Source organism: Mya arenaria, chromosome 16 (genome assembly GCF_026914265.1).
Source record: "Mya arenaria isolate MELC-2E11 chromosome 16, ASM2691426v1".
NCBI lineage: Eukaryota > Metazoa > Mollusca > Bivalvia > Myida > Myidae > Mya > Mya arenaria.
This window is the reverse complement of record NC_069137.1, coordinates 45,949,292-45,963,773: the sequence shown is the minus strand read 5'-3', so window position 1 is coordinate 45,963,773 and position 14,482 is coordinate 45,949,292. Positions and strand designations below refer to the sequence as shown.

General features: G+C 33.5%; 1 protein-coding gene across 1 annotated transcript in view; it reads right to left on the bottom strand.

The window, feature by feature from the left end:
* LOC128221230 (uncharacterized) overlaps positions 1-13,432 on the bottom strand; it is a 216,947-nt gene extending 203,515 nt beyond the window's left edge. Inside the window, exon 1 of the mRNA XM_052929754.1 lies at positions 13,349-13,432. The gene's annotated coding sequence lies outside the window, so the exon portion shown is untranslated. The remainder of the gene's footprint in view (positions 1-13,348) is intronic.
* Positions 13,433-14,482: the final 1,050 nt, after the last annotated feature.

Sequence of the window (14,482 nt, the reverse complement as noted above, 5' to 3'; positions counted from 1 at the left end):
ATTGAGACATTTATGATGAATTTTATAGAGGGAAAACAATTATGTGGTGTTTGTATGAAATCCGATTAATTTGTAAAAAGTATTATGATGGTGTTAACTTTAAAATGAAAGAGTGTGACCTAACTTGTAGTCTTGCTTTCATCTATGTCACCTGATGAGGTTCCTGTTTTATCTAGCTCAGCCATGGCTTCCACTAAAAGTAATATCTCAAATTAGTGATATGTTGTCCTTTTTCTACCGTGAAGTTGTGGCCACGTAGTTATTGATAAAAACTACCAAAGAGGCTGCCGTTTTGTATTTGTACACAGATGACATGCTTTTTGCGTTGATCATTGAATAAAATGAGTAAAACTTAATAATGCATTTAAAATGAAAACTAATGTCTTCGCATTAACCTATACGTTTTTAAAGGGACTGACTCATATTCTATTTTACCAAAAAAAAGTTTTCCCGGTTATGCAAAAAAAAACAACACATTAATAATAAATTTTAAAAAAAATAAAAAGTTTATGAAGTTATTTAAACACGAACGAATCCCTCATTACATGATTAAAATATTAATTCAATTATACATAAATACAACGATAACAAAATAGATTTGAATGTAAGAGACAAAAACATAATATGATCACCATTAATAATCAGCATTTTACAAATTAAATTTGTATTAAATAATGTTTAATTTACCATTGACACACACACACACACACGCACGCACGCACGCGCGCGCACACACACACACACACACACACACACACACACACAAACAAAAGTATATCCTACGTAAATCATCAAATTCATTACAAACACTAACAAAGTTAAACTCATCTTAATATCACCACTATGTAATATAGGGCAGTAGCCTTGATTATGAGCAATTCTATTGTTACCATGGCGCTCACTTTCAACTGGTGAGACGAAAGTATCAATTTAGTAAAAGGCATTCGATACTACGAAGCAAATTGATTGAACTACTCAGAGCGTTCGATATTTATTTTAAAAGTGTATACGGACCAATGTACGCAAAACGGGACAGTTACTCATCGAGTTGTACCAAAATTGTTTAAACTGTCTTATCTACCCACATTTAAAGTTTCATTTCATTCCCTTACGCATTTTCCAAGATGTGACCCGAACAAGCACCGACTATGAATGACGTGGTAAGGGGTGACAACTTTATAAATTTGCATCATGTGATTATAGTTTTAGTGAACCGCACTTTTCTCCTCTCATTGCCATCTATCTCGTATTTATGTATTGATATTATTCAATTACATCAAAAGTTTCGAAGTAAGTCTCTGTACCAGGGTTGGACAGATGGACACAAGGTTCAATGGAGATATCTTAATAAAAATGTATGCTATGATTATAGTTCTTGTGACTGCACTTCCTATTATTGTCATCAATGTAAATATCAAGGTGTATTTCAATTCAATCGGTTATCTTAAAGTTATTAATACGAACAAGGGTCTGGCGGACGGACGGACGGACGGAAAGAAAGAAGCACAAATCAGCGACAATATCCACTTCGGGGAGCATAATAAATAAAATATTTATAAAATACATAACTTAATCAATACTAACATTAATCGAGTTTAGTTGTTTGAGATAATTCCCATGAAAGTCAACTTAACGTTTATCTTGAACATCCTACGCCTTACATTTCTCCACAAACAATGAGTATTTGGCGTGGCACCGCTTCCAGTGTGTACATGGTTTCCAATACCAACACAATAACATTACGCTCAAAATTTGTAAAAGGTGTCAAGTTATTCAAGAGTGTGGTGAAAAGAAATGAAGGCCTCTTTAAAATGAAATTGTAAATGTTCTAAAGGTAAGTTTATGGTGCGTACTGTACTGATTTTTTTTATTAATTCTCAAAGATAAAATAACAGAAATTGAGCATGAATTGTATCAATTATCGTCCATATTGCTAAATATAAATATTGGAACTCGTGTGAAACGTTCGTTTGGAATTATACCGTGTGAAACGTATAACAAAAACATATCTATTTAGCATTTGTTATGAAAAAGGAATCACTATTTTGTCAACTGCCATTGAGAAGGAACTGTTAATTTTAACTAAGTGTTTAATGTACACGTTTACTTTACATGTTTTGCTTAAATGTTTAACACATTACATGGCATTTTCATTGTCCTTACTAAACTGTGTCTGCGAGACTGAATATGACATGGTATGACGTATGGTATAGCGTGTTGTCATCACATTATATTCATATGTACATGCATGTTATTAAAATAAGGGTTCATACTGTCCAGCAAACACAAAACGTTAGTATAAGGCTATGTGATGGTTGCGTCGTGATAAGGTACATGTAATTGTATAACATTGTCACGTTATGCTTTAATTCGCTAAAGTGCTTTAGGCATTGGACTAGTTTCATTCTGAAAGAAATGCGATACAATTTTCAACAATTAAACAAGTCCAATTCTTAGAGCTAATGCCAAATACAAATGGGTTTTAAGTCAGGATGAAATGCCGAAAACTGCCCCGTATAAGAGCAGGTCGAGGCACGCAGTGCCGAGGATATTTATTCGCTAACATTATTGACAGTTTGAAGTGCGTCACGTACTCAAAAGATGTTAACAACGAGGTCCAAACCATGCATTTCAGGGCGCTATTGTCGACTTATTGGACACTGTCACACCCATTGAAATGCTACTACTACAGTAAATCTCTTTGGAATATCAAAATTGCCCCCCCCCCCTTCAGACCTTTATGATAAGTATTTTGGAGGAAAAACAATTATATGCTGTTTGTATGAAAACCGATTAATTTGTAAAAAGTACCATGATGGTATTGACTTTAAAATGAAAGAGTGTGCCCTAACCTGTAGTCTTGCTTGTATCTAGCCGTTCATCTATGTCACCTGAAGAGGTTCCTGCTTTATCTAGCTCAGCAATGGCTTCCACTAAAAGTAAAATCTCAAATAAGTGATATGTTGGCCTTTTTACTGTGGAGTTGTGGCTACGTTGTTATTGATAAAAAAATACCATAGAGGCTACTGTTTTGTATTTGTACACAAATCACATGCTTTTTGTTTTGATAATTGAATCAAATGAGTTAATAATAATGCATTTAAAATGAAAAACAATGTCTTCGCATTAACCTATACGGTTCGCCTTTAAAGGAACTGACTCATATTCTATTTTACCATAAATTAGTTTTCCCGGTAATGCAAAAAAACACATTTTTGAAGTTAAACACGAACGAATCCCTCATTACATGATCAAAATATTATTTAAATTATACATAAATACAGCGATAACTCAATGTATTTGACTGTGAGAGACAAAATATAATATGATCACTACTAATAATTAGTATTTTACACATTCAGTTTGTATTACATAATATTTATCTTACCAGGATGGACAAACAAACGTTAAGCAAAATATTTATGTTCTATTTGTCACGAATAGAGACATATCATACGACAAACGTGTACATCATAAACAATAATAATGTAGGAAGGAAGACAAACACACACGCACGCACGCACGCACGCACGCACGCACGCACACACACGCACACGCACACGCACACACTTTTTTATTCAACAGCTAATGATAAGGAAGACTATTTCCTTAAACTAAGTGTTTTATGTAAATTCATTAAAACGCAAAAGTATTTGACTAGTTTCATTCTGAAATGCGCAACAATTGTCACAATAAAAATAGTCTAATAAGAGCAAAATAAAATGCAAATGTGTTTTAATTAAATATTATATTGTTAAAATCTTTTATGTGTTAAATGTTGAATTGATTCTTATTACACCTTATTTGTTTGTTAAAATTTAACCTTAAAATGATAAAAAAAATCAGTTTTATTGTCCAAAGACTTACCTTCATCAGTATATCCAGCGGTCGTATCGTCTTTGCCAATGCGCTTCTGCTGCAAAATATAATTAGAAACTCGATACAACTTTAATATTAAAAATATTGTTATTAAAATAATAATATTGAATAATTATTTTTAATGTCTTCAATCATCAAGTTTACCAAAATCACCACAAAGAATTGATAAACCTCAAGTATTTGTTTTATCTTTAAGTATATTATAATATTTGTATTAATTGTGGTAAATCAAATTTGGTACTAAGAGTGCATCTCATTTATTTAGACAACCTCTATTCCTATTGAAGCTATTCTCGTAAACTTACGTACGTACGATCTTACGCACTGCTTTCATCAGTCGAAATAATAATATAAATGTTAAAACATTAAGTCTAACTGACTATTAACCTGTTTATCGGTAACCTTCTGGTCATTTGGGGCGAAGTCATTTTTTTCGAATACCTCTTCGGTTAGTCTTTTTCCAAAATCACCCACCAGCAACTCCTGCGTTATATTTGTATTTCCTTCTCGGCGTTGGTCGATAAGATCTGCCCTTTTTTCACCGATACCCAGTACTAAGAGTGGTCATATAATAGGAAAAGTCATTATGGGAAATAAACTTAGGCCCTCAAGGTAGCACTCAGCAAACACACTACGTTGTGACATCGTTGTAGCAAATTTTCCACTAACTTTGTCTTAACGTTATTCATAACGCTGTCATAACGTTATGAATGTGGAGGTTTTTCTTAACGTTGAGAAAACCATACTTTGGCAACCATTACAAAACCTTCATACAGCGTAGTTACAACGCTTTCTTTCATGCTTTTTGATGAAATATGGAGTTTTATCAGTGGAATAACTACAGTGATAATATCAATTTGATATTTTCACTGCAAAATTAGGAGTGAAAATATAACTTTCAGAACTACTTTTAAAATCCATTGTAGTTACTTCCCTTGATCAAAACAGAACACTTCGCTTTTGAAACAGAATTTTTTGCAAATACAATATTTGAAATTTAAAGAATTGTTACATAAGTTTAATTAAGATATATTTGGAAATTAACAACTTACCGTTTATAAGAAAAATGGTTATCCCGTTATTTTTAAATGTATTTTTGATCTTGAAGCTGAATGTTCGAACGTTTGCTTTCATACCAAACAAATTACAGACAAAAACAACTGTTCGAACATAAATGAATGTTATATCATCGTTCAAATGTATTTTGAACTGTTTGTCGTTGTCATACGTAATACGAACTTCCCATAAAATTCACACAACAATTTACATATTGACTGATTTTTTTTTGCCACCCTCGCCTCAAAATTGTCAACAAACTAGAGTGGTCCTCATTATTACCTGGAAATCGTCTTCAAGCAAAACAGACTGGTCTCTGACAGTGAGATGACTGAATATCCATGTATCATGAAACACACTCTTAAACTAAGAAAAACGTTTTATATCCAATTATTATCCGCAATTGTTTTGCCAACGAATTCGACCTTTCAAATATTCATTCAATAAACGGCGTCGTAGTAATTTGGTTATGTATTCATACCACGCTTAAAATAAAAGTGTTTTCGTTATTTTTTTGGAACATGGATGCACTTCATTGATAATTGTTCATAAAGTATTTGCACCAAAAAACGAGCGAATAATAAACTATAAAAAAGAATATCCGAGAACTCTTTCTCAACAAACCGGATTTAGAAAATTGACAGCAAAAATTTTGCATGAGGGGCGCTCCATGTGTAGCGAAGCAATTAACACCCTTTTCAAAAAAGGGGGCAATTAAGAAAATAAATTAGAATTCTATAAAACTCGGAAAATAACCATAAAAGGAACAGAAAGTTATTTTATCGTATTTTATTCCACTCCTGATCATAGAAAAACTATATTTTCTATGACACTCGTGAAATAAAATAGGATCTTACACTGAAATAAACAAATATCCTCTATATAATGCATGGTTGTTTCAACGTTGTAGTAACGCTATTACTGACTATGTCTCAACAATATGCATAACGTTGTCACAATACATACATTGATGTGGAGGTTTTTCTTAACCTTAAAGCTAAAGCTTTTAACCCTAAACCGTTGTAACAATAATACAAATCGGTGAGTGGGGTAAACAAAACGAATATAAAACGTCTGTCAAATGCGATAGCAACGATATAAGAACACACTTGGCGGATCATGTATAACCTTTCACTGCAAGTTCTTATACTATTTAATTGCTTGATTGGAGTTCATTTAACGTTTTTCTACTGTAGCTTGGACAAGACGCACATGTTCTAAGCTGGCGATCAATGATAAAGAGCACGATTTCTTAACAGTCAAAGTATGTTTTACTAAAATAATTATAAAATAAACTTAACATTATATAATATTTGATCAAGATAAGGAATCAAGAGTTTAAAGTCAAATTAAGTTATTTTTTCTTAATTCCAAACAAAGTCTTCAAAGGTACAATGACAACGTTGCCACAATGTTTGCAAAGTCTCGCAAATTCTTTTACTCAACAATAGTTCAACGTTAACATAACATTGTCTCACCACTCATAATTCCAATGAGAGTTAAAAAAATAGGCACTAACCACGTTAAAACGTTGTGTTTACGTTACACAATAACCTTGTCATGCCACAACCATAACATTGTGAGATTTGCTGGGCAGTATCAACCCTTATTTTAATAAAATAAATGTACATATTAATATAACTTTATGACAACATTGGCCCGCTTGTGACCATAATGATGAATTTTATTGAGGTACAAAAACAATTGTGTGGTGTTTGTATGAATTCCGATTAATTAAAAAAAAATAGTAGTTGATAATATTAAGTTTAAAATGAAACAGTGTGACCTAACCCGTAGTCTTGCTCGTATCTAGCCTGTCATCTACTGAGGTTTTTCTGTGATCACGCTCGGCCATTGCTTCCACTAAAAGTAAAAGCTCATATTAGTGATATATCGGCGCCCTTTACTGTAAAGTTGCGACCACGTAGCTATTAATTGGAATAGAACTACAAAAAGGCTACTATTTTTTTTATTTAAACACAAATCATATGCTATTTGTTTTGTTTTGATAATTAAATCAAATGAATTAAACAAGAATATGCATTTAAAGGGACAGTACACCAGATTGGCACCAAAAAACGTTTTTTCTGTAACGAATCTCAGGACAATTATCAAATAGAATGTGTTACGCTTTGATATCATAATTGTAAAAAAATATCAAAATTTAAAAAAAAATGTGTCGGAGACCGGGATCGAACCCGTGTCGCCAAAATTGCAATCCAGCGTCGTATCCACTGAGCTATAACAGCTACCTCAAATTGGGTGACATAATTAAGCTATACACCTACCTCGGTAAAATCACGTGATAACACCGACTAGCCAATCACGCATAAGGAATGATTTCTACCTGGTAGACATACCCAATTTAACCTTAAATTATAAAATTTAACCTTAAAATGATACAAAGACTAACCTTCATCAGTATGTCCAGGAGTCATATCGTCTTTGCCAATGCGCTTCTGCTACAAAACATTCTTACATCTTAAGTATTCTAAATGTTGTTTCTATTATAGCTTTATTGAATAATTATTTCAATTTCTTCATCAAGTTTACCGTGGATACACCTCAAATAATATAAGGATTGAAGAGATATCTATATACAACATCGGTTCAGGTAACCGATATTTCCTTATTTTCCTTTAATTTGAACAGGGTCTCCCGCAAGACAATCAGACCGTCCTACCGACTAAGCTTACCGGGCAAGCTACACTCTATTACATATTGAACCTTTTGGTGACAAATACAGTACAACCTTTGGTTTACACTTCTCCCAAAGGTTTAACTTGTTCGAGAACATCTGGCACTTTACCATTAGGCGATAGTCAAAACTTGTATATTCACGAAGGCCACCATTTTTTGTAAGAACAGTATCAATAATGCCTTACTACTTTTATTAATACCTATTCTTTGAAAGAATATGCAAGGGAAATGTTCTAAGAAGATATGTTTATGATATTGTCGCTCGAATGTTGTTCAAATACGCATTGTATCCCAAAGGTACAATTTATAACTATATATATATTGGATAATCGAATTGCCCGTGTGTACAATCAGTAAGGCACGCCAGCATTGTGACGCCGCATAACAGCATCGCCGCATAAACGAAATCGACCTTGTTTATGCGGTGATTTTCAACGCATAAACAGGACTTTATTATTTGATATAAAGACACACTTTCGCCGCATAAAATAAATAAAATACATGCTAGTACAATAGTGGTTGATAAAGTTTTATCAAGATCGGACATAGTTTGATGTGTCCACTTAACCAAGCTTTGAATTATACTTTTTGAGACGTTAAGACAAAGATTCAGTGAGATCGGCTAAAATGTGAACCTAACCAATTGAGATTTTTGCAAAAACGTTTGAAATGACGTTTGGTCCAACCTAGGACAAAGCGCAACACCGTCATTTGGGACAATCAGAAAATTGAATCGTCGTATGACGTAACATATATTCTCGCCTTTTTGTCAGACTGACGGGCATGTACCCTTGACAATGAGCACTTTCAACGTCATTTCAAACGTTTCTAGAATAATCAATTGCTAACTTCGAACAGACAACAGAAATCAAACAATCCTCACAAAAAGGAAAACTTTGACATTGTTTCCAAAAAAATCAACAAAAGATTTGAGCACTTGAACAAGAGGACTCAGATGACTGATATAGGGTCATCATGGACGCCTTTCTTTCATTGATTGTGATTTTTAATTATGCACTAGTCATTTGAAACAAATAAAATGTGAACACCCTAAGGGGAGTTATACAATTTTCAACTTTCAATTTTGGCTCAACTTTAAATTATAACCCTTAAGTTGACCAATTTGCCTGACTACTTTTTTCTTAATTTGTTAAAAACGACAATAATATGCTAAGCTCTAATCTTAATCATTATCATAATCAACAACATCGTCACACAACAACCACCACAATCACAAGCACCACCACAATCACAAACACCACAATCATCATCATCATCATCATCATCATCATCATCATCATCATCATCATCATCAACAACAACATCATAACCATCGTTTTTGTTGAACTATAAGAACCTATTTTAGCTTTATAATAAATGGTTAAGTTTATCCCCATTATGTGGCAAAAAGGCACAGTTGCGCCCCATATAAGCAATTTCTGCTTTATGCGTTGAGCTTCGCCGCATTAACGTGGTCGCCCTGTTTATGCGTTAAAAATCACCGCAACAACAAAAAAACACGTTTATGCGGCGATGCTGCTATGCTGCGTTACACAGCATAGTCCATCGTCCCCCCCCCGAAAAAACCTGCAACTGTTCCCACTGTATGTTAATTGTCTATATTGTATTGTGTTAGTATTGTGTTTTCACCTTTTCATTTCTATTTTGCTTGATTTCATTTTGTCAGTAAACAGTTTTATAGTTCGCATTTTGGCTATTGGATTTTCCGTATGTATTTCGGTTGTTTTACTAAGCATTTACACATACTAAACCTTAAACTTCTCAAACGAATTCACATGATCGCCTTGTTTGTTTCCTTCGTCTTTTGAACACCCAACATTCTTTGAATCACCTTTATCAAAGTGTATGTTTCCTCCGATATCTGTAATTTTGAAACGTCAATATTAGGACGGTATTGAAACTGATATTGGTAATAAACGCAAGTAAATAAAATGTTGGGTTGGTTTAACAGAACAGTTAGACATTTGGTTTGTCTCACAGACCAATAAGACGTTTGGTTGGATTCAAATAACAATTAGACAGCGGGTTTTACGGTAAAGTATTTTAACAGTGGAATGTACTGTGTTTGAAATCCTGTTAACCAATAAGGTAAACTTGTGTTGAATAACTGTTTGCACAGTTTGTTAAACGCCATCTTTTTTGAGAACCAGAATAATTCCTAATATTGGCCCAAATTGAAAGTAAATGAAAAACCTCTTCTGGTTTTCGTCACAACCAAATTTGCCTTTATTTTTTTTCTTATTTCCATAATTTCTCTCTTGTTGTCTGTTAAAGTTACCTTTACAGCTCTTATTCGGTCTAAGCAAAATAATGGTTTATCTTTAAGCAATATATGACATGTTGACAATGCAATATAGCATACTACAATAGTAGATACATTTGGAATGATATAAGTATGACAACTACAGGGACACCTATATAAGCCAGTATTGAAAACAAATAACCTTTAAACTCAGACCCAACATACACTTTACAACTACAGACAGACAACACATGCCTTAAAAATGTTTTCAACTAATTTCGGATGTACCGGCGGACAAGGATCTAATTGGGTGATCAATAAAGAAACGACAGTAATACATACTAATATTTGGTATAAACGAAGTCCCGCTTATTTTCAGCCTGATGAAAATATGTTTGTTTGACCTAATTTGCACAAGTGCAGATATTCCAATCCTAAGATTTATTTTTGATGGTAAATGTTGTTAGGCGTTTACCGTTACCTGTCAACACATGAAATTAGAACAGCTTTGAAAAAGCTGTGTACACGGCTATGTTAAAAATATTACCGGTCAGTACAAAGGAGCAAAATGGTCGCCCTCTCCCTCCTCCTTTGTGATATTGTTGGTGTGTTTGCATATAAGAAAGTCTATAGTGTGTTATTTTTAACATATTAATCACGTTTAGTATTTGAAAACACACACAAGTTTTTGACGTTCTGAAAGTTGGAGAGGATGACCCTTTTGTACAAATTAAATAAGGCTTCCTCATAAACATTTACAACATGTCCTTGGGCAATGTGTATTTGTATTTTATTCTTCTATGAATAAGTGCATGGACACAATTGGCAACATTAAGTGACTCATGCTTTTAAAATAAATCTTTAAAGTATACAGACTGTGTTGACCTATTCCAATATTATGATTAAGCATGTTCAAACCGTTATGCAACAGTTGTTGAATAGCATTTCAAAAGCCTCAGTGGCACAGTGGTCACGACCTTTCCTAGCTTTCCGAATCTTTCATAAGATACATTCCATGTTCCTTTAATTCAAGTGCTTAAACTGCTCTGTATCGTATATTAAACAAGTATCTATAGTTTACACTCATGCATACATCCGCCAGAAACTTAAACAATTATGAAGGATAAAATAAACTTTGTCGTTAACTGACTTGATACTACTGAATAGTAATAGTAGTAAGGCTAAGCTTTCTGTATTTCGTTGTATGAAGTGTCTTTGTTTTTACTAAGAAAGCAAAACATGTGTTTTATATAGTTTGATAGCATGCTTTTTTAGTGTGTGAGTTGGTTCTAATATATAATGCAACCGGAACTGTGTAGGCCACCACATATTAACGAAATTGATATTTGTTTCAGTAAAAACTGCTATATATTTTACCGTGTGTACATCACCTGTGAAATTAGTTTTCATGATGATGATGACGATGATGATGATGATGATGATTATGATGATGATGATGATGAAATAAGTTTTCCATTTGTATTACTGGAAAAACAGCCAAAGAGTAGGTAGTTGGCATCATGCTTCATAAAAAGATACTTGCTAAATAGTTTACCTTATAACGGCATATGATTAAATTTTTTGAAGAGTGTGTGTAAATCAACTTTTGCAGTTTGTAAATCCCTTCAATTATTTCATGGCCGTCTGTTTGCATTTTTAGTACGTTTTAAGTGTTTTATTGATTGTGTTTCGAAACAAAATGCATCTTTTAATTTCATGTTCGGTATTGTACTTTGTATTAGTATCGTTCAGTGATTTTAAAGGATTGATTGCATTTTTTCTTGCGTTTATGCTGTATGAAATCAGTAGGGCACGCGAACAAACACCATGAAGCGCGCTTACGCTTCTTGGTCATTTGCTCGCGTGCCAAAGCTCCATTTAGGGGGCGGGGGCGGGGGTATGAAAGACTGCAACACCCGCCTTATAATCCCGACCTTGCGCCTATGGGCTTCTGTATATTTCCGAGATTAAAGGTCGACTTACGAGGTCACAGATTTTAATCAGGTCGTCGTTAATCAGCTACAAAGGGGGGGGGGGGCTACGAAAACATTTTTAATAAGTGGGTGGATAAACTGGAGAAAATGGATTGCATTTCAAGGGGAAATACTTTGAAAAAACACTAATATGCGTACAAGCGCCTACATTGACGTAACTTCATATGTGAGTAAATACTTCCCCGGCGCGTTTTGAAAATGCTAAGTGTAAGATGAAATTGTCTACACGTTAGTTTAATTTTATAGATATTCCGCGTTTCCAAATGCTACTTCATGTCAAACTGTTGTTTCTTTTGCATAATGTATAGTTTTTAAAGACAGATGAGATCGATTCAATATAGCGCAAATTCTTTCCAATAACCAATGTTCTGAATGGCCACTTATACCTAAATCAGTCAATATGTCATTGAGGTGTGCGGCGTAATTTGAAATTGTTGGAGGTTTTTACCCAATTAAGACGATATTCAAAAGACGCTAGCATGTCAGAAGGTTCTTTATCAAGTCCTTGCTAGGCCGACCTACAACGTGTTTCGTAATAATTTAGTTATAATATACCGCAACTATTAATGGAGTGAACAAGTATCATCGTTGAAATAATGAAGCTCAGCAAAGACCTAAGCCTTGATAATCAACCATTATTCCAACTTTAATAACTTGTTCATGTTATAACACGCCGATAGTAGACACACTCGCCTGACTTAAGTAAGGCCCTTTCAAATGCTGGGAAAGTTGGGTTTTCTCAGATTGCACAGTTAAACAATATTGGATATATTCTTTAGTTCAGCCATTTCATTGTATACTTGGTGTCAAATTAATACGAACAAAACTTTGACAGACACACACTAATGAAGACAGTATGCACTTTAAGATATGGAACTTATAAGCATACATCGTATGAATGTGATTCAAACGGCTCATACTGAAAATCACCTGGGTGATGCCTATGGGAGGTGATAACCACTTTCAAGAACAGGAATACTTTTTTATCATGTGAATAATTTTCAATCTTACATACATTGTATTTTTTGGATACAATTAACATCCATTAAGGGAGGTCTGTAATAATGGTTTTTGATGCTTACAGCCACGCGACAGTAGAAAATCAAACCTTCATCAACAAATTACTGATCTATAAATTGGGGGTGACAGTTTGTTTATAAGGCGCAACTTTTCGAGACAAAAGGCGACCTTCTCCATCAAAAACGTGCTGGTAGACATGGCTGACAGCTAGGATGTTTTATCATGGCTAGTAGCATCATAGAAACACATAGAATCGCACTAAATCACATGGTGAAATTCAAATATCACTTTTCCTTTTATCCAAAATGGCGGCTTTTCAATCCATGGTTTAATAATGAAAAGTCATCTGTTAATGGTTTATAAAACACCATTTCCACAAACGTAACCAATAAAGTTACAAAATGAGACAAAACATATAATTGTAAAATTGTTTTACCTTATTTACTGCCTTCCTTTTGACTTAAAACAATAAAATATCCCAACTTTAAAAATGTTTCATGTAGGTTTAGGGTGGATTCATTACGGAAGAAGTCGTTTCTTTACGAAAGGAGTTCGGCTGTTTCCGACTGATACGAGATAAACGGAAATTAACGAAGTTTATTTCTATATATCAAAAGCTATCTTAAATATGGCGTTTCATTCGGTTTAAGGGAAGATGATACAAACGAGTTGAATCATAACTTTGCTTTTATCAATCATTATCTTATATATGAATTTGTATTACGATAACGCATGGTCGACGTATGTGAAATTCAAACTTTGACCGTTGGTAGTGCCATTTGCCATTGCGTCCTAATTAAAACCTAAACCAACATATTTGATATTAAAATGAACTCGTATTATACAAATCAAAATAAAACTGTTAAAAACATCATTGATTAATTTTATAAATAATTATTAAGCCAGTATGTTCTTCATTATAGATTTGTTTGAGTACAGATTTGTTTCTTAGTTTAAGTTTAGTTTATTGGTGATATGATACTTTGGTTTATAATATATTCCTGTGAGTAAAAGAGATTCATCAGTGAAATAAAATGATATTTTACTCTTTCAAACAGTGAAATAACACTATTTTTTTCGCAGTTTTAAAATTTTAGCCCGCTCTCACTTCTAAATCGAACGTCAGCGCGCACAGGGCTAGGACACAAATTCAAAGACGTCATTTCCGAAATGACGTTACGTTCGCGTATAAATCGGCGCGCATTCCTGAAAAACTAAAAATATTTGTTATCTTGTATCCTTTTGGGCATATAATAAAAAAAATAATAGTTTATTTCAGTGTTTAATCTCAATACATGAACAATACGAGAACACCAAAAATAAATCTAGTTTTAGGTGGTCACTTGGTGAAATATATTATGATCTTACACTGCAGAAAACAATTATTCTGTATATATTGATGTATTTTGATTTCAAATGGTCATAGTCAGAGTATACTGTATTTATCCCATTACATTTTACTGTATAAAACTAGTAATCAGTTCAAAAATATTAAAACAACGCAATACGAATTTGAAAGCAGTACAAAATCAGCCGTATCATAAACTCAGTCACCGTTTATCTAAATATT